This window comes from Cydia splendana, chromosome Z (genome assembly GCF_910591565.1).
Source record: "Cydia splendana chromosome Z, ilCydSple1.2, whole genome shotgun sequence".
Taxonomy (NCBI): domain Eukaryota; kingdom Metazoa; phylum Arthropoda; class Insecta; order Lepidoptera; family Tortricidae; genus Cydia; species Cydia splendana.
Genome location: NC_085987.1, coordinates 14838435 through 14863623, shown reverse-complemented (window position 1 = coordinate 14863623; position 25189 = coordinate 14838435). Strand labels below are relative to the sequence as shown.

Sequence of the window (25189 nt, the reverse complement as noted above, 5' to 3'; positions counted from 1 at the left end):
ATTTACGAGTATTACTGATTGATACAGAAATACGATGATATCAGAGTTAAATTTGGAACATAGTTAAGAGCTTTAGGAATATAGTTGGGTGGTTTTACGGTACCAGTAGGGCTTGCAAATATTCGAAACTTTCAGGTATTCGAATATTCGACTTTTTCTGACGACATATTCGAATATTCGAATAATTATTCGAATATTATAAAAAATAAGAAAAAGAACGAGAAATCGGTTTATTATCGTTTTATTCAAAAACTTATTTCACACATTGCTAAAACTAATGATATTTTGCAGAAATCCACTTAATTGACTAGATTTTATCATCCTACTATGAGATGCCCACATTTATAAAAACAAGTAAAACGCCAAAATAAGACGTATTCAATATTTCTAGATAAAACTTTTATTATAAATGGGCCGTTGAGTGAAATAATATAACTTTAATCATCTAAACCAAACCTAGGTATGTAAGAATTTTTTTTTAGTAGGTAATTTTTTTCTGATTTAAATTAACTTGTAGTCACTCAGAGGCCTTAATTAATGGTCGGCTTAATTATATAATATTGGAATATTTAAGGGAAAAAGTTAGTTGACTACTGGATTATTTGTCAGCTAAAGGTGCATAGTTAGATTACCTAGTTGGGCACTTGGGTAGGTTTGGTATGATCAAATTTGAGAATTGCGATAAGTGCGGGCAAGGTTTAGTCTTAATAAACATAATGACCCTTTAACTTAAAACTTATGCACCGTAAAAATAACATACTTTTTGATTTCGTTTTCTTTCAAATTGAGTTAGGTTTCACTGTATTCACGAAGTCTATCGAGAGGAATACAGTAAAAATATTATTTCCTTCGTATTTGGGTACCTACCATTACTCATTCACTGTAAATACCCGGAAAACACACAGAAACTGTAACTGCAGCGGATTAAATAGATTTTTTATAGTAATAAAAAATATTCGAATATTCGAAACCTGAGCGGCCAAATATTCGAATATCAAAACAGGCCGAATATTCGACAAATTCGAATATTCGAATATTCGAATTGCAAGCCCTAGGTACCAGGTAGGTACTCGTACTACTCGTAAGTATTAAAGGCAGCCAGGGCTGTCTTAAGCTATGCTGGGGCCCTTGGGCACATAAGAATTTGGGGCTCTTTTGGAAAGTAAAGAAAGCGAATTAAACTAACATTGGTCTGCTATGATCTTCCATTTATTTTTTACTAGCTTTTGCCCGCGACATCGTCTGCGTGGAATTAGTAATTTGGGTACCATAATTTTTAAACAAATCTGCTTTTTATTACATCCTTCTTTTCACCCCCAAAATGGATGACTAATTAGTCAAAAATGCGAACATTCTTTATTTGCAACGAAAGGTCTGTTGAGCCCTTTTTAATTTAAGATATTATTTTCTTTTATTTATTTATTAATTCTGACGTTATAAATGCATGCACGAAAAAGTGTCACGTTGTGGACAAATCTCCAAGGTAACGTTGTGGACAGATCGCCATGGTTACGTTACGTAATGTAATGGTAATGTTTTCAGATTCAGATTCAGAGTTTTATTTCTTATGACGTTATCACGCAAAATTATCGTCCGTAAACCGACTTTACAGACAACCATATTTTTGTATCTTAACATCACTTCCACCTCCACTCCAACTTGGAGGTTCGAGAAGTTAAAGAAGTTGTAGAACTTGATAAAGTTAGAGAAGTTGAAAAAGTTGAAGTTGGAGAAGTTGAAGTTGGAGAAGTTAAAGAAGTTGGAGAAGTTGAAAAAGTTGGAGTTGGAGAAGTTGAAGTTGAAGAAGTTGAAAAGGTTGAAGTTGAAAAATTTGGAGAAGTTGAAGTTGAAGAAGCAGGAGATGTTGAAGTTGAAGTTAGAGAAGTAGAAGTTGAAGAAGTTGGCGAAGTTGAAGTTGAAAAGGTTGGAGAAGTTGAAGTTGAAGAAGTTGGCGAAGTTGAAGTTGAAAAGGTTGGAGAAGTTGAAGTTGAAGAAGTAGGAGAAGTTGAAGAAGTAGGAGTTGAAGTGAAAAGGTTGGAGAAGTTGAAATTGCAGAAGTAGAAGTTGAAGTTATAGAAGTCGAAATTTGAAGAAGTTGGAGAAGTTGAAGAAGTTCGAGTTGGAGAAGTTGAAGTTAGAGAAGTAGAAGTTGAAGAAGTTGGTGAAGCTGAAGTTGAAGAAGTAGGAGTTGAAGTTGAAAAGGTTGGAGAAGTTGAACTTGAAGAAGTAGGAGAAGTTGAAGTTAGAGAAGTAGAAGTTGAAGTAGTTGAAAGGTTGGAGAAGTTTAAGTTGAAGAAGTACGAGAAATTGGAGAAGGGGGAAAAGTTGAAGAAGTTGAAAAGGTAGAAAATGAAGAAGTAGGTTCTCCTACTGAAGTTGGAGAAGTTGAAAACGTTGAAGTTAAAGTTGAAGAAGTAGGAGAAGTTGAAGAAGTTGAAAAGGTTGGAGAAGTTAGAGTTGAAGAAGTAGAAGTTGAAGAAGTTGTTGGAGGTGAAGTTGAAGAAGTTGAAAAGTTTGGAGAAGTTGAAGTTGAAGAAGTAGGAGAAGTTGAAGTTAGAGAAGTTGAAGAAGTTCGAGAAGTTGAAGTTGAAAAGGTTGGAGAAGTAGGAGAAGTTGAAGTTGAATAAGTTGGAGAAGTTAAAGTTGAAGGAGTTGAAAAGGTCGGAGAAGTTGCAATTGAAGAAGTAGGAGAAGTTAAAGTTGAAGTAGTTGGAGAAGTTGAAGTATTTGGAGAAGTTGAAGAAGTTGGAGAAGTTGGAGAAGTTGGTGAAGTCGAAGAACTTGAAATAAAGAATTTGTAGTTGAAGAAGTTGGATAACTTGAAGAAGTTTAGGAAGATAAAAGAAGTTGGAGATTTGAAGAATTTGTAACATGGAGAAGTTAAAGAAGTTAATGAAGTTGAATACATTGGCGCAGTTGAAGAAGTTAAATAGGTTGGAGAAGTTTAAGTTGAAGAAGTTGAAGTTGACTAAGATGAAGAAGTTGCAGAAGTCGAAGAAGGTTAGGAAGATAAAGAAGTTGGAGTTGTTGAAGAAGTTGGAGAAGTTGAAGAAGTTGAAAAGGTTGGAGAAGATGAAGTTGAAGAAGTAGAATTTGAAGAAGTAGAAGTTGAAGTTGAAGAAGTAGGAGTAGTTGAAGTTATGGTTGGCTATGGTTGACTGGTAGAGAATGCCTTTAGGCATTAAGTCCGCCATTTGTACATTTTATTTGTATTTTGTGCAATAATGTTTAAATAAATATATACCTACAAAAATTTGTACCTGGTGAGGGTGGTGTCGGGTCTCGGAGGCCAGACATTTCTAGAACAGTCTAGAACATTCGAGAGTATTCGAGAGCATTCCACAGCATTTCTGAACATCTGGAATGTTGTCGAATATTTGAGAACATTCTAGATCATTGTGGAACATTCCAGACTACTTTAGAATGTTCTAGAATATTCTATATCCTTCCCCGGGACTCAAACTATCTGTATACCAAATTTCAACAGAATCGGTTAAGCGGTTATTGATTCCCCATACAAACTTCCACCCCTTTTTTCACCCCCTTAAAGAGGGATTTCTGGGATAAAAACTGCCCTATGTCCTTCCCCGGGACTCAAACTATCTCTAAACCAAATTTCATCAAAATCGGTTCAGCGGTTTAAGCGTGAAGAGGTAACAGACAGACAGACAGACAGACACACACTTTCGCATTTATAATATAATATTAGTATGGATTAGTATGGATAGGTAATCAAATATAATGTTACTGTCTGTCCTTCGGGGCCCCTAAGAATGGGGGCCCTGGGTACGGGCCCCGTGTGCCCTTATGGTAAAGACGGTACTGAAGGCAGCGGTCGGTTGATTTGTCGCGTCGGCTTCTCCATTATTACGCTCGTTAGTACCAATTGCTTATCGTTACATCTAAGTTAGATAACTACATATATCAATTGTAATATGTAAATCCTTTAGTAGTAATATATTATATAATACACTGTGGTTCTAATAGATTATTACAACGTTTATATAAAAACATAGCTGTCTAGTAAAAAAACTTCACATCGATGGCGAATTCAAGGTTTTCTAAGGGCGATCGAACTGTAAAATGCTACGAGAGAGTCCAAATCCTTTTGACCTCCTCCCCGTGCGAGAAAAGGAGGCGCGGGCGGTTTATTCACCCTTATTTCGTGAGTTGTCGCAGATAATCGGAGAGGTTCGGGAGGCTGCGTCATAGAGCGCGCGCGCGAACCCGGGCGCTTCGTCATTGCGACGGAGGTTGTCGTGTGTCGGCACTGGTCCGTGCAAGCGCTCGCTCCGTACCGCACCGCCGCGCCTCGTTTCCGTGCGACCGTCGTCCCGCGAGACGTGAGTCGCGACCTCGGTCCACTGTCCGTCCGCGCCCGGCAGGGGTCTCTGGCTTGTATACCGGTCATCTTCAACGAGTCCGCGCCGACCAGCACCGTCAGAACTTAGGTACCGGTGCGGGTATCCGCGCAGTGCATGTGCTCGTGTAGTCCTTAGCTCTGTGACCACGCTCCCCGGGACCGACGATTGTGGCGCGATGTAAAGAAGCCGCGACCGCGAATCATGTGTAAGTGGGTGCGTTGCGTATGACGATTCCCCGCATAGCGATTGTCGTTCGCCGGTAACGATTTTCCGCAAGCATCAGCTCAAGCGAGTCTTATTCGGAATAAAATGAATGAATTACGAAGCTAGAGTCAGACCAAGAAAAGTCTGCAACTATTTTGATAGCATACGTGGTGCAAGTGTTATTTATACGTCATCATTTCATAGAAGTTTGACGTTTAAAATAACACTTACACTGCGTGTGCTATCAAAATCGTTGCAGAGTTATCTTAGTCTAACTCTACCCGCCCCTGGGGAGCTGCGGTTGTGTTTCAACCTCTACTGGGAGTGGATAAAGTTGCGCACGTGTATTGTTAACTTTGAGTATAATTGATTATATTTGGTGCTCTCATTTCCTTTAATCAATCCAAAAGACCAATGAATATCATAGGTTATAATTAGCTCCGCTCACAGTAGGGGAGACTGCCTCTTCGATTACCATTAATGCCAATGTAACAGGTGTGACGATTTAATAACCATAAACTGCCGATCTTACCAGTCGCATCAAGTTGTAGTTACGCCACATGTGTAAAAGGCATTACTATCAAATGCTACATTTAGTTTAATACCCTATAAATAAGTATAAATTATGCTATTGATTTAATTTATCATTTTATGCCAATGTTCTTATTTGAAAGTCTCATTGTTATAAAAGTCCTGGTACCATAATGTTACTATACCTACCTTACTATACCTAGGTATTTAGTCCACAATATAATAAATATTTATGCAACTTTTTGCAGGCAATACCTTTTATGACTATAAGACTTTAAATAGGTTATCTAAATAAATAGTTATTTATAATGCAAGTGCGGAAAGTAGGAAATTCGCAACGAGTGGTGAAAAATTAAAACACGACCGAAGGGAAAGTTTTAAATCGACTTGCGTTGCGAATTACCTATTCGCACGTGTAGGTACCTAACTATTGTATAACGTTTTACAGTACGTATGGCCGTTTAAATTTTCGACATAGGCACGGAAAGTGCACCATATGTACTGTAAAAATAATTGATTACGTTCAAGATTTAAGTATGAAACACACCCAATGTTATGGTACGTAAATTAAATACGTTAATATTGTTAATTATACTTAAGCATGTAATTAAATCCAAAATTATGATTCGCTTGCTAAAAATGAAAGTATATTTAATTATTAGGTACTACATTATATTAAGATCCATTTAACCATATCGAACCACATAACCATTTGCAATAGTATCAATTGCATTATTTCATACTTATATCTTTTGTTTGCATACCCAATATACCCATATCTGTAACAGAGTTAAGAATATTGCAAGCGCGTTGCCTGAATCATTTTTTGGCGTAGGTATAAGTATTATTAAAAGCCTTTGTTCACTGCTTACGTAACGCTACAGCTACTTAGAGATTGTTCACAACGAAGTCGCGACGTAATTACATTTTATTAATTAACTGATTCGTATAGCTGTAGTTCGTTAGCATTAGTAAAACCCCCGCAGAAGTATTGCTTGCGTAGATACGATTGCTTAACTACAAACTATATACACTATACACTTCATTAACGTAGCACTTGACATGTCAGGATTTATATTTAACAAATAAAACTTATTAACACGCCATACACACTTATAACATTTATTTAAAGCCTATTCAATGTCACATATACGAGTATACCGAGTCTACCTTCTTAATGTACATACTAACTAACAGAAGAGCTCATAACAGTCATAACTCATAAACTCCTGTTATAAAACTGGAAATTTAAGAAATATATTAACTATATAGGGACTCATTTAATAATCCCCATATTCTAGACATGTTTCTTACATTTTTAGTTGTTTAAAATGACGCTGTTAATCTGATTTAGTACAAGAAAAACTTTATGTACGAAGTTATATCGTTTTTTTTACTTCAAAAATAGAATGAAAATCATGATATCATAGAATCATAAGTAATTTGGCATCCATCAGTATTACATTTAAATTTCCAGTGACGTACAATTTCAATTACTGCATATACGCGGAAAATTGTTGGCATCAACGTGAAGTCGGAATATCAGTGTGTCGTTTTGCCGGCTGACTAAAGGCTAGGCGACAACGAAAACATTTGTGGGATGAGTGTGAGTAACAGGCAAGCTGTAGTTGAATAGATGGTATGTGTAGCGATGTTACAGTATGAATGGTTTTGGCTTTTGCCTGAAGGGAATTGGATTGTTTGGAATGAAACAATTTAACAATCCAATTCCATTCAGTTAAAAGCCAAATGCTCTTTCTGCTTGTACTTTTGAACCAGAATTATAAAACCAAGAAAACGGTGGTACTTATCGGATATACAGTCGGAATCAAGTAGGTAACTTAACCTATATCAGATTTTAGTTTATATTTATACCTACTTTGACCATTAACGATTTGAAAACAAACAAGAAAAAATATGAGTTCTTCACGTTCCATTCCAAAGAATCGACTTAGGATGTTCGATATTGCCATTCTCCCCTCAATACATCCTTTGGTTTTTAAATTTTTTAAGCAATTCTAAAATATGCAGTAAGTATCAAAAACAAATGAAAGCAGGGTTTTTTGAAGTAAGTATGAAAAAAAAACATCTTTAATAATAGTCATGGACAAATTTAGAGGACCGCAAGAAAAAGGTTTAATTACTGGATTACAGCACCTAAAGTAATCCCAAAATTAGTAGCTAAACTGTTTTTTACGTTCCTTTAAATTGTCCGTGAGTGTAGTTAAACTGCCCACAGATAAAATAATTTCATTTAAAAAATGGCATTCATTGGTCGCTTCCGCGAACTAAAATGGATGGATTTTTCCTGCGTTCTTGGAAAAACCGGTCATTTTTCAGGAATAGAAAATAAAATTACATGGACATTGAACTTTTATACTGTCTGATTCGTTTCAGTTTCAAAGCTTGCTTTTATCTATAGTTCGTTTTTTTAGCATTAGAAAAAAGGTAAATAATCTAGACGAGTCTTTTTATTGAAAAACACTTTAAAAAAAATAAGTCACGGCAAATATGTAGAGTCAGACCAAGAAAAGTCTGCAGCGATTTTGATAGCCTAACGCAGTGCAAGTGTTATTTTAAACGTCAAACTTCTATTAAATTATGACGTATAAATAACACTTGCACTGCGTGGGCTATCAAAATCGCTGCAGACTTTTCTTGGTCTAATCTAACAATTATGAATCATTTAAATAAATAAATAAATAATAAATATTATAGGACAATTTTTACACAGATCGACCTAGTCCCACAGTAAGCTCAATAAGGCTTGTGTTGTGGGTACTAGACGACGATATATATAATATACACATATATATAAATACTTATATACATAGAAAACATCCATAACTCAGGAACAAATATTAGTGATGACTGATGAACACACAAATAAATGCCCTTACCATGATTCGAACCCGGTACCTCCTGCTTCGTAGGCAGGGTCACTACCGACTAGGCTAGGAGGCCGTTAATTTAACAAATTTTAATTTAATCATTTACGATTATTTACATTCTTTTGCTTTTATAAGTAAGGCCCATCTCTCACGAGGCTACTCTCAAGCGATTTGTGTTTCGTACCTACGCGTATCCTACGCGTCGCTTGTGAGTACCCGCTATATTTATTTCCTACGTTTCGCACACGACGAGACGCGTCGAGGACGCGTTTGATATCAGACGCATGATACTGTCTCGCTGGTCGCACGCTACTCGACTCGTATACGCGTTGTATACTCAAGATGGCGGCGGAACAAGCTTTTAATATAAATTTCGTTCAAGAGGTGGAAAAGTATCTATATTTATATATTTATAAGCTGCCTGATTATGTAAGAAAAGATGTGACAGAAAAGGCGTGGATTGAAATAGGAAAATAATTCAATTTGCTAGGTCAGTAATAATATATTTATTTAAATTTTTATACACACTAATTGGTTTGCCAAGGGAGCGAAGCATGCGGGGTTATTAGATAATTGACAAGATAATTTCTCAGATTTTGTGGTGATGTTGTTCCGCAAATGACACAAAATAGTCCCATTTGCGTAGCACCGTGTGCGGAAACAAGTAGCATACCAGTAGGCGACCATGGTTTGCATCTCGGTCGCGTAGCATTTGAATAGTCTCGTGAGAGAAGGGCCTAATAGTTACTGATTTTTAAAATGCGTTTTTCAATTAAAAGATATGTCAAGATCGCGTCGCCTTTTTCTAATGCCTAAGAAACGAACTATAATGCAATTTTTTTTAGGATTGCGTAAAATAAAAACCTACCAAACTACGGGCGTAGCGCTACGTCGTAGCCTGTAGCGATTGACTAGCGAAAATGCTTTGTGTCGGCGTAACGGCAATTGGCCTTATAGACGGAGAGCTAGCTACGGAAATAGGTTTGCAATTTATAGAACAACGAAATCCCTCTAATAGTTAGTGTGGCATACTATCATTATTAATTCCTGGCCTGTTCAACGGTGGGTGTGAGAGGTGTCAAATAAATTGAAGGTGTACAATTTATAGAGCTCTGAGTTTGTGTGATATAATAGCTAATTATGTATTTAATTCGAATATAATATTGCCAGGCGTTAAATTGGGGGAAAAGTAGTGCCAGTTGACGTCCAAAAGGCGCGAAAAAGTGCCAAGTCATCTCATTTACTGGGTCAAATTTTATCGTGTTTCGTTACCCAAAGGGTAAAAACGGAACCTCATTACTATAAGGTCCCGTTTTCGGTCCCCTCTATAAATTGCACACCTTCAATTGTTTTTACAACCCCTTTGTTGCCCAACCACTGTTACACACACCGCTGAACAGCTGCCAGGCGACCGGATTAATTAATAATGATAGTATGGCACACTAACTAGAGGGAGAGGGAAATTGCAAACCTATTTCCGTATCTCTTAGACCATTATTCAAATTTAATAAACGTCAAAAATAAATCTCGATACGATATGGATCGGATCTGTCAGTGTCAAAACGGAAGTTATTGTTTGAAGAAATGACGGCGATGTAATTTGCCGAATGTGACGTAATTGGCGTTGAAAACGTTAGCAAATTCACTGCCAGCGCGAACTACGCGCTACGAGCCGATATCACAGTTTTTCCATGGTTTTCCCGATTGTAACGTAAAGCGCCTACGAATACGAACAAAGAACCCGCCTAGCGGGTCGCTGGCAGTGAATATGATAAGCGGAGAAGTAAATTGTGCATTGTTGATTTTTCTGCTCGCGAGTGTATTGGGTGCTTAACCTATTTAACATGCATTTAGTCACGATCTGCTACGCCGTAGCCCGTAGCTTCAGGCTATTCTTCTATTCTATAGTAGCGACGTTAGAGAATTATTTTTTATTGAAACGCTCACTCCAATACACAATTTACATCAGTCATCATCTTACAAAAAAATGCCCTAAAAAACAATGCGTGATGTACTTCTGTTTTATTTTGTATGTTGTTTGGAATCCTTGGAAAAATGTCAAACTATGTTTTGCAAGCAAAAAAAAGTTGTGCTCCCTGCGTAATTTGCAAAAAACTGCAAAAAGGTCATTGGGCGTTTTGTTCGGACATATGACCCACAGCGTACACAAACGAAATAGGGCTAGGTATATAGGTAAATGTATCTGCTACTCAGTGGTATATGAGTCGCATACTTGCAAGCCATGGGAGAATTGAGAAAAAAATAAAAATCATTTCTTATCATTATAACATTTTGCAATAAATTAAGTCAGAACTATTTTTTTTTATACTACATCGGTGTCAAACAAGCATACGGCCCGCCTGATGGTAAGCAGTCACCGTAGCCTATGGACGCCTGCAGCTCCAGAGGTGTTACATGCGTGTTGCCGACCTTTTCAAAACCTGTACACTCCTTTTTTGAAGAACCCCATACTGTAGACCCTCGGGAAAACCTCGGAAGGGAGCTCATTCCACAGCCGGAGCGTCCGCGGGAGGAAATTCCTCTTAAATTGCACAGTACGCGACCATTTAGGTTCTAGGGTGTGAGGATGAACACCCTGCCGACGGCGAGCGGTGCGGTGATAGATAGATAGCGGCCGTTGGCATCATGTCAAATAGTTCCTCAGAGCACAGCCCATTGTACAAGCGGTCGAACACACACAAGGAGGCAAAGTCTCTCCTTAGACTTAAAGGTTCAATACCGCTTGTGAGTTTGGGGTCATCGACGATTCGTACAGCGCGCCTTTGGACTGAGTCGAAGGGTCCAAGCTGGCATCCAGGTGCTCCTGCCCAAAGGTGACAGCAGTTCTCCATTTGGAATTATTTCTAAAATACTTTGGATAGCTGCTGTTATATTGCGTTGCTGTTGTTATATTGTTTAATAACGAGAGGAACAAAAATAAAATCCAGTTCTAACAAAAACAATATTTTTATTCTGCTTCATCAAAATCAATTGTTAATTCGTCTAAAAAGGCAGCAGGCGCGTCAATCACTTCTTGATGCCTGGTCCACGATAAAAAATAGACTACGCTTGCAACATGTGCACAGCTTCCCACAGCTAACTATTTTGTGCCGGTTGATACATAAAAAAAAATTACATATTAAGAACTTTATGTATATCGGAAATTTATATATATCGTTGTCTGGGTACCCACAACACAAGCCTTCTTGAGCTTACCGTGGGGCTTAGTCAATTTGTGTAAGAATGTCCCTATAATATTTATTTATTTATTTATTTATTTATAATTATATTTTTTTATCACTGGTAACTCGTGATGATCATGGCCCCCGCGATACAGGCCATGCCTAGTGGGGGTTCACTGTAACGTCCCTGTTAAATTTTTATTGTCAGTAAAAATATTGTTATTGTTATTGTTATACATTAGTTGCCTTCCTCATTATAGCAATTTCATTTTTTTACGATAACTAGAGAACTGTAGAACTTACTGACCCTTTCTTGCACTTAAATGAAAGGTAATTAAATTTGCTACAACTTTATTCATCGCAATATATATCATAGCATGAGCGATTGTGCCAATATTTGTCCTGAAATATCGGAATACTAAAAATTTCATTCTAAGGAAAAAATACCCTTTTTTTAATGTTCCATATCTCTTGAACTATTTAACATGCGGCTCTGTACATGGGCTTAAATTGTTCCAAATTTAATGTTCTTTTAACATTACATAGCAAGTTTTGACCAAAAACCCATAGTTTTATAATAAAAGTGCAAAAACTGAAAAAGCTCCGATATTTTTGCAGTTTTTTGCAAATTACCCAGGGAGCACAACTTTTTATTGCTTGCAAAACATAGTTTCACATTCCTCCAAGGACTCCAAGGATGTTTTTTATTGTAAGATTAGACTGATGTAATTACATAACCTACGAGCGAGATGCACAGGTGAATGATAACAAAATAAGACATCAATTTGTAAGTTGAATTGGACGCAGTCGAAAATTGGGTCGTATTCGGGTTCTTACTCGCAATGCCTTTCGCTCGCACCAATATAAATGGGATGGCTCACACTAGATCGGGCCAAGCCCGGGCCGAGGCGTCCGACATGTCATTTTCTATCGTGTCGTGCTTTCCATAGAAAACGAAGCGCTAAAGCTCCGGCCCGGCCCCGTCCCGGCCTAACGTAAGTCATTATTTCATACGAGCGAGATGCACCGCCGCATCATAACAAAATAAGATACCAATTTGTATGTTCAAGGTAAATAGTCTTTCGGAGAGAGAAGAGTCGTGGAATGTATTGGGGGATACATTCCACGACTCTTCTCTTTCCGCACAGACTTTAAAAATGAGGGCTCAATAGTACATTGTGCAACGAGGGGGTTAAGGGAAATATTGGAACCGACGGTGTTAAAACACGACATCCGCAGGCTGACCCGAGTTTGCAATATTCTTACCCCCGGAGTAACACACAGTATTTTTCATCACACTTGCGAAGAAAAAACTAAATTTTAAGCGAAATAATTCTTAAATACGGTGACATTTCAAACATTCGTCCACCATATTGTATCTAATTTTTTGACGGGTCAGGTAACGAAGGCACCGATCCGGCATTCTGCCACGATTGAAAATTATGTAAAAATATTTACAACGGCTATTAAATTTTATACTCAAGGAAAAAAATTAAAAATTTGGAGTATCGCTCGCAGACGTATCTGCTTGTTTAAAAAAAGGGCTATTAAATTAGTCAAATTAAATATTTTTAAACATAATTATGAACGTCAGTATTTCAAAAGTAAAACTCATTTATACTTGGTTCGTATTCCGGCCGCATTCCTGACAAACGGCCAAAATTTCTGACATGTCAGGAAAATTCCTGACGTCTGGTAACCCTAAGCAAGTGTGATGAAAAAACTAATTTATCCAATTAGACAATAGATCCAATCTTAGACCGCAATTAAATATCGAAATTACTGTGTGATTTTAAGTGTTCTGAATACGGCCCTTTAAATGTACACATACATAAATCTTATATTAAGTATACGCAGCCAAGCGATTAGCGAAAGAAGCGATTAGTTAAGTTAGCTAGGTGTTTATTATGCCCGGTTGTGATATGTGCAGGCGCAAGACGGTGAGCGGGAGTTGGCGGGGGAGATGTCAGCGCCGGTGGCGGCCAGCTGATAGCATGCGGGCGGCGCGCGCGCCCGCCCCGACCTAGCCGGACACACCACGACCGCCACGTTCACGGGTACGTCTTTTCGATTTACTAGCTGTGATAGTTATAGTCAGGTTTTTCATTTATGTACTTTTGCAGATAGATGGAGCGGTTTGGAGGAGGCCTATACCCAAACAGGGGTTCTTGCAACAGAACCATAGTAATAAAAAAACGTATGTAGGTACATACACAAACACTTAGACTCAGCATTACTTTTAACACTTAGGATTATTTTTATAAATCTAGATTATTAATTATTAAATTATTATATAGAGGAAGTACTAACATTAGGAAATAGTAATACTTAGGTTAATATGAAAATTGTAATCTACAAATGCAAGTAAGAAATAAAAGGCTTTTTTATTTTTTATTTTATTTATATAGATAGATAGATAAGTCGCTGTCAGTCAAAGCAACGAAAGAACAGCAAATACTTGTACCTACCTATAATACTCGTATAATAAACACACGAGTATTGTTCTTATTTATACATACAAAGATTTCTAAAAAACACTTTAAACACTAGTCGTAAAATTTATTTTCATACTCCACGAGCGTGCAATATAAAATTGCCTTACCTACACTACCTTTAAAATACTCCTAAAGTAATGTCATTATTTTCTTGTTTACCGAATTACTTTTCTCACTGCACCCACATTCGAGAATTTCTGTTTTGCCCTATGGTTGGCTGGTAGACAATGCCTTAATTCCGGCATTAATCCGCCATTTGGACTTATTTTTTACTGTGCAATAAAGTTTAAAATAAATAAATTCTTAAGTTTTAATTATACAATACAGTTAGAGGGAAACGTTGTTGCTGTTGAATGCATTTGTTGCGAGTTAAATACAATGACAGCCGGAAAACCGAAGCAGTGGATTTAACACATTCAGTGCCAGTGACTCCCTAGGGGAGTTCACTGTTCTTAGGCGCTTTTCGCTACATACGGTTTTTCCCGTGTTATCGGCTACGCTCGTAGCGCGTAGCTCGGGCTGGCACTGAATGTGTTAAGTTGAAATGAATAATAAAAAGACACACGCTTCCCGAACACAAGTTGGGAACTTTGTCGTGTGCACGTGGTCGCTCTACTAAGTACTATGTACTTAACCCATCCGAAGTTTAACATTTGTTTAGGTTTTGTGTTGAAACAATGATTGTTTACTAATTTGCCGCACCACTGCGGCCAAATTTTGTTTTGAAATAATTTGTAAGTGCCTAATATGTTTCGTTCTTTAATATCAAAGTTGAACCCGCGGTGTTAGAGTTAGTTATCGCTACACTTCTAGAACTAAATATTTTCCCTTAATTTTGTCTTTGGTTACCGCGATAAGTAGTTACCTTCTTACGAAATAAAACTATAGCCGGTCAAACAAAAAATAAATAATTTGGCCAAGCCCGAGATAGCTCGAGGCATTTAGTGTTCCGCTCGCATCGTTACATTTTACAGAGGTTGTTTGCCTGTTTTTAGGACAGTGCTTTAACACAGAACAATAGTACAAGTGTCTAAATGCGAAGGCCGAAGGCCGAGCTCCGCGTAGGGCCGAAGGCCCGAAGCGTCCGGGATGTTAGTGCTTTAACGCAGAACAATAGTACAAGTGTCTAAATGCGAAGGCTGAAGGCCGAGCTCCGCGTAGTGCCGAAGGCCCGAAGCGTCCAGAACGTCAGTGCTTTAGCACAGAACAATAGTACAAGTGTCTATATGCGAAGGCCGAAGGCCGAGCTCTGCGTAGGGCCGAAGGCCCGAAGCGTCCAGGATTTAAGTGCTTAATCACAGAACAATAGTATAAGTATCTAAATGCGAAGGCTGAAGGCCGAGCTCCGCTTAGGGCCGAAGGCCCGAAGCGTCCAGGATGTTAGTGCTTAAACACAGAACAATAGTATAAGTATCTAAATGCGAAGGCTGAAGGCCGAGCTCCGCGTAGGGCCGAAGGCCCGAAGCGTCCAGGATGTCAATTCTGTGTTTAACCACTGACATCCTGCAGGCTTCAGGCCTTCGGCCCTACGCGGAGCTCGGCCTTCGGCCTTGGCATTTAGACACTTGTACTATTGACGTGTGTTTAGAACTGACCTCCTGGATGCTTCAGGCCTTCGGCCCAACGCGACTACAGCCTTTGGATCTTGCGATTTAGACACTTGTACTTTATAATACTTGGAAAAGTTACGGGAGGCGCGCGTCTGTCGGACGCTTCGGACCTTCGAATCGGTCCTACGCAGAGCTCAGCCTTTGGCCTTCACATTTAGTTAGACTCTTGTACTATTGCTTTGTGTTTGAATACCGAAGTCGCGCATCTCGCGAATGCTTGATGTATTATAATAATTTTGAGTAAAATCTTTTCGCCCGACCTATTAATGTGATGGGCGCCGCAGGCGCCCTGTAAGTAACAGCGCGCGGAGCGCGCTGAATGTCGGGCTTCGCCCGACCTGTTAGTGTAATGGGCGCCGCAGGCCCCCTGTAAGTAACAGCGCGCGGAGCGCGCTGAAAGTCGGGCTTCCCCCGACCTGCTAGTGTGATGGGCGCCGCAGGCGCCCTGTAAGTAACAGCGCGCGGAACGCGCTGTATGTCGGCCTTCGCCCGTTCTGTTACTGTGAAGGGCGGCGCAGGCGCCCTGTAAGTAACAGCGCGCGGAGCGCGCTGAATCTCGGACTTCGCCCGACCTGTTCGTATAAATGGCGCCGCAGGCGCTAACATAAGAGCGTATTTTAATGCCAGCGGCCTGCGAGCTATTCCATGCCATATATATAGACTTTAATATTATTTAGAACTGCTAAAAAATGTAGAGTCCGTCTAACCAGATCCCGTCCTGTTACGAGAAAATAATTTTGGAAGACGTTTATAGCTATAAACGTATTACGTACATATTAATTATATACAATTAATAAATAAATGTAATGGTACTTAATGAAAAGGAATATTGTGTATATTGTTTCGACGAATCAGATACTCTCAATAAAATCTATAGATGAGGCCATAGCTGTCAAAAAATATTTAATGACTTTATTATCTCTATACGCCTTACTAACTCTATGTGTCCTATTGTGAAAAAAAAACACAACGACAGTGAAGAACGGGATTCTTAATTTGAATTTTTCAGATAAACTGCAATAATAAATATGATTCTTACTGAGCACATTGAGCTGTCCAATGGTTGGAAAGCCCGTTCGAAATTTAAACTTATTTGCAATATAATAACGTTGTATTTTGTAAATCTCTGTCATACTTATAGCCTTATTCAGATAAAATTAAATATCCCACAAAAATAAGCAAGCAGAATTAAACTTTGTGTCAAAGACATAAGTCATTAATTTCAATGCCAAAGTTTTTACTAAGGATCTTTCTCGCTAAAACTACTTCCTAATATGAAATGACCAGTGTAAGCATCAGTTAGCTAGCCCTAAGCAACCAAAGATCAGGCTGCAGTTGAAAAACTAATAAAGATAAAGTTAAGCTGATAATTTTCCCGCCGTTTCCAAGCTTGTTTAAGTTGGGTATAGACTGGTCAGCTGCCTGTTAGCTATAGTTTTCGCGAAAATCGCCAGGATAGAGGTGAAAATTTTTGTATGAAAACTTGCAACTTTAAATGCATTTTTTATCGAAACTATTGCACTCTAAAATGAAGTCAAAATCAGTCCATCGACTCAATTTTTTGCAAGCTTTCTAATGGTACCCCACATGATTCTTACAAATAAAAAAAACTTTAACCTACCCCTCTCAACCTTCAAATTTCCCCCTTAAATAAGAAATAAGCAGTTTTGACTTATTTACAATATGCGTGGTGGTAATTGCTATAACTGTTCCAAATTTTAGGTATCTACGTCAAACGGTCTCTGAGAAAAACGCATTTAACTGATTTTCAAGACAGAAGTGATCCCATAAGTGTTCCGTGAACAAAGTTTTGTACGAAACACTAAAAATAAACTACTTAAACATAATTTTCACTCTAAAACAGAACAGAGATCTGGCTGGGTTTTATTTTCTTTGGTCATCTGGACCCGTACCGTGAGTCACAGACAGTGTCAAAACTGACATATACGCTACCGTCTACGTAATTTACTTTCTATACATCTCGCTCGCACTAATATGCGAGCGAGATGCATAGAAACTAAAAAGTAAGTTACGTTCTCGATAAACGCTATTGATAACGATGTCAGTGCCAAACTAGTGGTAGCCACACTGTTCAGTCAGTCAGTCAGTGTCAGTGTGTCAGTTCTCTTGAGATCACTGTTACTACACCATCACATCTATATTTAATAATCTTGCGGTTGGCACACAACTATTGAGTTGCCTAATCTTCATTAATTTCTATGTTTAAACCATATCGAATTCAATACTCGACACGGTTTAAACCATAGAAGGTAGCATCCTATAGAAGTGGTATACGCGTGCCTCCGTGAGGGACAAAACATACGCAATGCGACAATATTAAAAACACGTTTTAACATTCCTGACAATATACCAAAAACAATCTACGTAATTCGGTCGGGTTATTTGTTGCCCACCATAAACCATACTAAATTTATGGTGGGGAACAAACAAAAAGTGAGACTGTGACAAGGACAAGCAATAATACCGCTTTCTCTGCTACTCCTACTGAAAGTTCCATAAGTGCATCTCGTTCAGTCATTTAGCCCCTCCCCCGTTTCATCTCTATATTATTGTACCTCTATGGTTTCTTCTTCTTCTTCTTCGACCTAGCGTTTTCCCGGCCTGGCGCCGGGGTCCGCTTTCCTGCTCAGTCTTCTCCACTTTGTACCTCTATGGTTTAAACATAAAAAATAATAGAAATACCAAGTATCAACTAACTACAACTAGTATCCTATTCAAACTATAGGTAGGTACGAAAACTACATTGTTATTAAAATCGGATAAAGTAAGAGTACAGTAACGGCACCATTCATGAAACATTTAAGAGAAATTTTGGAGAATCTAATATCTATCTATACATCTAATAAAACAAAGTCCCCCGCCGCGTCTGTCTGTATGTATGTATATTCGCGATAAACTCAAAAACTACTGAACGGATTTTCATGCGGTTTTGAGACAGGTTTAGGTGTATAATTTGTTAAGGGTAACCCGTGCGAAACCTGGCGGGTCGCTAGTTTTTGATATATCATAATGTCACTGACACAGCCTGTAAAATTTCTACAGCTTTACGCGTTGAATGTCTTATTCGTTTTTTATATTTTCGCAGTGTTTAATGAAATATACTGCAATTGGTTTCAACACAATTAAACAATTAAATTTTTTTTTTTCATTTTATAACAGTTTGAAATTAAGGGAACGTCGAACATAAGTGGTACTGTTTCTCTTTTATGATCACTGATAAAATGATGCCAGTGTTTAAATCCTGATGTTAAATACCTACTTATTTTACAGAATTTGTAGTACTTTTCATTATTGGTGATAGTTTACCATATAAAATCTTTAGAGTCGGTCTAAGCTAACTCTGCACCCACTTTGACAGATCAAAGTATGGGGGTGACACTATACACGTCATAGTTTCATAGAAATTTAACGTTTATGATGACGGTTCCACATTTTGTTCTGTCAAGGTATGTGAACAATTAGCTTGGTCCACACTAACAGCTTTAAATTTACAAATTCTTCGGTTATCCGCAATGTCAGACTATAAGATTTAAACGCCAAGCAGGTAATTGATTTCCGTAATTAACGTCGTCTACAGGAGAGCTTTGATTAGCTAACGAATATTTGTGACGTTCCACGGGAAAAGGTACCTTATGAGGGTTTCTAGTTTCGGAGATATTAAATGTTTTGAAAAGAGGTGAAAAAATGCTCATTTTTTTTTTATTGTGTGATCTGAAACCTTAATGCGTAACGTTTGTTTACCTGTTTTTATTTTTGTTATAAGTTAGTTATAAGCCTAGTAATGTCGTCTCAGAGTTTAGTAGAAAAGGTACCTTATGGAAAAAAGATTGAAAATTCCCAAAATAACTAGTCAATACGGGAAAAGAAGTTTGGTAGAGAACTGTATTAGCATTCTGCAAAACTAATTTGATAATTTCAGTTCTGGTTGGGGCGCCTCGCAAATATTATAACCGTACATAGACCGACATCACAAATCCAAGTAGACTGCTATTATACCAAAGTTACTCTCGTCAAGTCTTTCTTAACTAGAATAATCTTCATTTGGTTTGGTCGCATGCAGTAAATCAGCCATTGGTTTGCTGAAAAATGCCAATACCCGACGCATTACCTTATGGAATATCTGAGGTCATTGAACCTCAATGCCGCTTATCTTCAATAGCAACCGAAATATATTATTGATAAGAAATAGACGATTTATACCATCTTAACCCCAAAATATTATTAGTTTATCCTAACTGTTCCATCATCATCATGCCTCATCATGTAACTTGACCACAAGGTACTTTTTCATTACATACAAATTATTGGTCTTTTTTAAGATTATTATGACGAAGACTTAATTAAATTGGGGGCAGTTTAATGTAAATTAATATTTTCTATTCATAAAAGATAAACTATAATATGATTGATATTTTGTAGTGATGTATTATTAGATTTATTTCCATAAGGTACCTTTTCGTAAATGTATGGAGCAAATACTGTTATTGTTATGTAAGTTTAAAGTGGCATAAGGGGTTAAATATAGTATTTAGTTGGGGTTTTAGGATTTATTTCATTTGAATGACAGAATTTCTTTCATATGTGCTCAGAAAAATTGATTGTGTGTCACATTAAAAGTAAAAATATTCAATTTTGTGATTTTATATGAAAAAGTCAGAAAATACATTTTCACCTCTAAATCGGTATTGTTTTTTGCTTAAACTGTCTGTCAGTGTCGTTTTCTAATAGATAAAATTTAAATCTTGAGAGCTCATTGCAATCAATCGTGAAAATGAAATAAAACTTTATTTTCAAGAGATTGGTTAGTATACACATAAATCAGTCGATATCAAAAGTTTCTATTTGCATTACAGAACAAGTCGCAATATTTTTTTAATCTCAGATATATAAGGCATTATTATTTGTAGTCAACTATGTAACTTACTTCAGGAACATAGTTTTTTAGGCGGCTAAACTTAATACTTCTCTATCGTAAAGTTGCTCATTTCACAACATTATTTTCAAAAAATCATATCTCTGTAACTACGCAACCTAGAAGGTTGATCTTTTGTGTTATCGATAGCTTATTTATTGTAGATTACTGGGGTATGCATAACTCCATACCCGCCATAAGGTACCTTTGACCGTGGGACGTCACATTTATGATGTTGAACCGATGGCCAATCGCCGTTTGACGCGTGACAGATTGTGGTAATTCCAAAAGTGGGTTACAAGGGCAGAGGTTGCTCAATCTAATTAAAAAAAAATACATTTGACGTCTATAATAAATAAAAAAAATAAAAAAACCGGAAAATAGCAATTCGTAGATTTTATCGGAAGTTAAAAAAAAAAAGTAGGTACAGTAACTAATTACGTCAATAAAATTAGATCCAATAAGCGATTTGCGGAATTAATTCTCGGCAAGGTGGACTTCGTTTCGATACCTTCATTTGGTCCTAAATGCGTGTAATCTGAGTTAGCACAATCCCAGAAGGTGTGCATACATTTTGGGAGCCTTGGGAGATGATTTTTTCCTTGGATTCCCAAACCACTCGATGTAGAAGGCACCCACCATCAATTACCGGTTGTGTGGACCAGACACTGATGAAAAGTAATTATCAGATTTTAACATGATTAGGTATACCAAAAATAAAGACATTCAAAATGGGGGCCATTTTTTACCTTTAGGGTCCTCAGATATCAATTCATCATGATTAGAGGAAATTTTGCGTCGGACGTAGGTACTGTTTTCGAGCTACGAGCAAAACTGAATAAGAGCAAAATTTTATGCACATCTCCTGGGTTTGCACAAACTCGATACGCATTATACGCATTTAGGACCAAATGAAGGTGTTTCAAACGATTTCCAGCTTGCTGGGAATTAATTCTTCGAAAAAATCTAATTTGATTTGCCTAAATGGATTTTCACGCAACTTTCCATCTGCTAAATCTGTAGAATAATGAATTAATGATTTTGTTTTTTCTTTAATATTTTTGATTGTCCATAATCATAGAGAAATATAAGTAAAGAAAGAGTGGTAACTCCATACATCAGCTTTCTTACCAAATCGCGAGTTATTTCGTAGTCGACATCTAACGGCAAGTAGTGGAATTATCAGTAGTACCACTAACAGATGTCACAAGTGACGCTAATGAGGAAAAATGTACTGCTAAAACAATTTACAACTAATATTATAAGCAGAAGGAGTTGAAAATAGAATCCCGGGTAATCCGATTATAATGTTAGCTGAAAATTGTTGAGCATTAGAGTTTTCGTTCGTCGCGACATCTATTATCAACTAGCAGTACTGATAAATTCCGCTACTTGACACTAGCTAGATGTCAACTACGAAATAACTCGCGTTTTGGTAAGAAAACTGATGTATGGAGTTACCACTCTTTCTTTACTTATATTTCTCTATGTCCATAATGAAAATCCTACAGTGCTCTTTATGAGAATTCCAGTAAGGTGAGGAGAAAAACTGCACCACCACATAAAAATAAGACTCCTTTCATTATTTTTCAAAACCTGTATGTATCCTGCCACTTTCCTCGTTGCAGCGAAAGTGTAGCAATACTGTGTGCTGAAACAATAAAAAACTAATTTTATTAATTGGATATTCTTAACTTTTTGAGTTTTTATTATATCTACTTTATTGAATTTATTACTTTTAATATCTATACTATTTATAACAAGAGTTTTTGTATGGTGTCTTTTTAAACTTCATTAAGAACTTTACCAGTTGCTAAATTTGAATTGTAGATCAGTTGCAATCTTTGCATAACAATAATTTGGAATATATTTCGCTTGTTCTTTTTCTCTTTTTGGTTGCGAAGTTTGAAGATGTGCCAAATTACTGCTTTGGGATATTTACGGAGTGCAGCTATCTCCGATGCAAAATTATGTATTGAAGACTGAGCGATGGCGATGACTGGCGTGTATCTATTAAATTATTTCGTAAAAATATATGGCATACTTACAACATTAGTGACTCGCAAACTGCGAATAAACTCGTTTGAAAGTCGTAATTATCTCTATAGATAAAGATTTTTCTTAAAACGAGAGGTAGTCCTCTACCATAGCAATTCGTGGATTCCTATTCTTTGTAAAAATCAAATCTCATCCACAAATTACCACAAAATGCCATTTACCGGTCTCTGTAATACTATTATAATCCGACATTTAAAAATTATATTATTATAATCTGACACAAATATTTGCAGTAATGCTAGCAAGTGTGATGAAAAACATTGCGCTTAACACGGTCGAGACGGGGTCATATATCCCTTATTCAAATATGTGTTCACTTCCTAAACCAATCAGCTGCGTTTACCTGGTATCGAATTATCGATTTCTGTTTATTTATATAATTATATTACCGTATTTTAAATATTTATATTAATGTTTGAACTATATATGTTTAGGATTCTGTTGTATTTTAACCAACGCTAAGGCACTTTGCTAAAAACCAGTTTAAACCTAGGCATTTAGGAATACTAGTATACATTAGAAATAGCGTTTTATATTAAATTAAACGGGTTTCTACAGTAGCATATATAATATTTCTTGGCCAAAGATAGCCGTTTCCATTATTCTTGATTGTACGAGTAAAACTTCTCAGCAATCATTAAAACTCACCCTTGGCGTCGGTTACAGTTAAGATACATTCCATTTGTATGGGATGAAAGCACAAGTTTGCGCGGCTTGGAGGGTTTCCTTTAGTTGTTATATACATTCACGGCATGCGGCAGACGTCTCTTCGCAGGAAATTGCAATCCATTTTATTGTAAAGTAGCCGAGCTGCTAGGTGAACGAAGTTTATTCTTGCCGTATTTTGCCTGTATTCCTTGGGTTAAATATTGAAAGCCGATTATGTTTCAATCCTCCTATAGGTATTAGTGGGTATTATTAAATTTTGCTTCTTCACTTTACGCTAATTAGGTCTTATCGGATATATTTTATATTCATTTTCCTTATCCTTATCCTTAATTAGCTTTACTAGGTACAGCCCGAGGTGGGTCGGTCTGGTCGAGAAACATTTTCCTTTCTGGTCCGTTCATTGCCTTTCTTTCTTCGACTACCCCCTATCGTTTTTTACGCCGTCCAGTCACCCGAGCTCAGACATACCGCTTTTATGGCGTCTCTCTATTTTGCCATTCAGTAATTTCAGCGGAGCTCTGTTCATTCAATCGTTCTACGTGCCCAACGCAGCAGACTATTTTAACTTACTTACTTTATTATTTATTCGTTTTAATAAAATCAAAATAATGGATCCATTAAGTTCCTATTTCTGATTATAAAAAGAGTATAAGTGAAAAAAAATAGTAAAGAGACGACAAGACGTAAACCATAAATCCTGTTAAATAAGTAGGTAGGTATGTATTTTAAAATCACTTTTTATACACCGGCAATCTTTTACTGAGCTGCGTTTCATTAATAGACATTAACTTAATAATAACTTAATAACTTAATAATTTAATAGACTATTTTAAAGGATATGTCGCCATATCCACTGTCTATAACTGGGGAAAGAAAACATCCTTATTTTGTATCATACCAGTTATACTTTTAAACGAGCAATTCTGGACCTAACTAGATCGTTTTTTCGCCATTTTCGTTGTATATGAATGAATGAATATGAATGTCATATGATTCATATGAATGAATGAATGAAAATGGCGAAAAAACGATCTAGCTAGGTCTTATCAGTGGGAAAACGCGCATATTAGAATATTTTTGTATTTATTCCGAGCAAAGCTCGGTCTCCCAGATATTTTGTTAATTATGTTCAAAGCAATTACAGTATATTTCATCAAATACACTCGATGATCGCCTTTAACCTCTGGGCAGTCTGGGCAAAGAAAGCGTCCGCCCTATGGTCGCCAATGCGTTTTTGTCAACCTTGACACGTACATATGCAAGAGGCCCTTTAAGTAACTTCTTAGGTACAATCTTGGAACGGCTTTCTTGGAGCTACGCTCGGGGTGACCAATGTGATGACTAACTAATGTGATGTTATGTGATGACAGGTGCGCTGGAGGAGGGCGCGCTGGGCGGCGGCGGCGGCGGCGGCGCGCTCGGCGCGCTGCGTGCGGCCGGCTCGCCGCCCGCGCACTGCCTCGGTGCCAGCCGGCACAGTCTCATAGGTTAGTGCTCAATCTTCGTACATATTTTCGTTACTTCTGTGTCAAAACTTTATAAATTCATGGCGTTTTTAGGGTTCCGTACCTCAAGAAGAAAAAAAAACGGAACCCTTATAGGATCACTTTGTTGTCCGTCCGTCCGTCGATCTGTCTGTCAAGACCCTTTATCTCGGGAACGCATGGAGGTATCGAGTTAAAATTAAAACCATATACTTATGTTTACAGCCCTTTGCGGCTGTGGAAAAATCAACTTCTAAGTTAACTTAAAACAAAGATACGGCCATTTATGCCGCAAAAAACGTATATTTCGACCCTCGCAAGGTAAACAAAATGTATGAATACCCACTTATGTAAATATTTACATAAATGTAAGGAGGTAAAACAGAAAATTTCGTGACCGTTTTAATAAATATAGCAGCGCGTAGGTACACGACAAGGTATTAGGTATTTGTACATGTTTGTATAAATAAGTGCGTAGTAAGAAAGTAATTGAGCTACAACTTCTACCCACGACGCGTGCCTGAAGGTGTCTATTCGCTCCGCGCCGTATTACGCCACGTTGTCTCCGGCGATAGTAGGTACTGGTTTAATTTGGCGACATAGTTTAATTAACAGGATTCCAACTCTCGTGTCTTGGTAAAATTGATGACTTGTGTACCGAGTGGTGAAATCGCGGCCTCGCCGAGGCCCTCAGGAAAGGGGGTGGGCTAAAGTTACTCGTAAACCTACGCTACGTGGGTTGGTCCAGCGTAACGATTGATTAATCTA

At 37.5% G+C, this 25189-nt stretch overlaps 1 long non-coding RNA gene across 1 annotated transcript; it reads left to right on the top strand.

The window, feature by feature from the left end:
• Positions 1–4031: 4031 nt before the first annotated feature.
• LOC134804437 (uncharacterized) lies at positions 4032–24418 on the top strand. The gene is made up of 3 exons (XR_010146125.1): positions 4032–4569; positions 13103–13229; positions 24308–24418. It is a non-coding gene; the product is annotated as an uncharacterized LOC134804437 (long non-coding RNA).
• Positions 24419–25189: the final 771 nt, after the last annotated feature.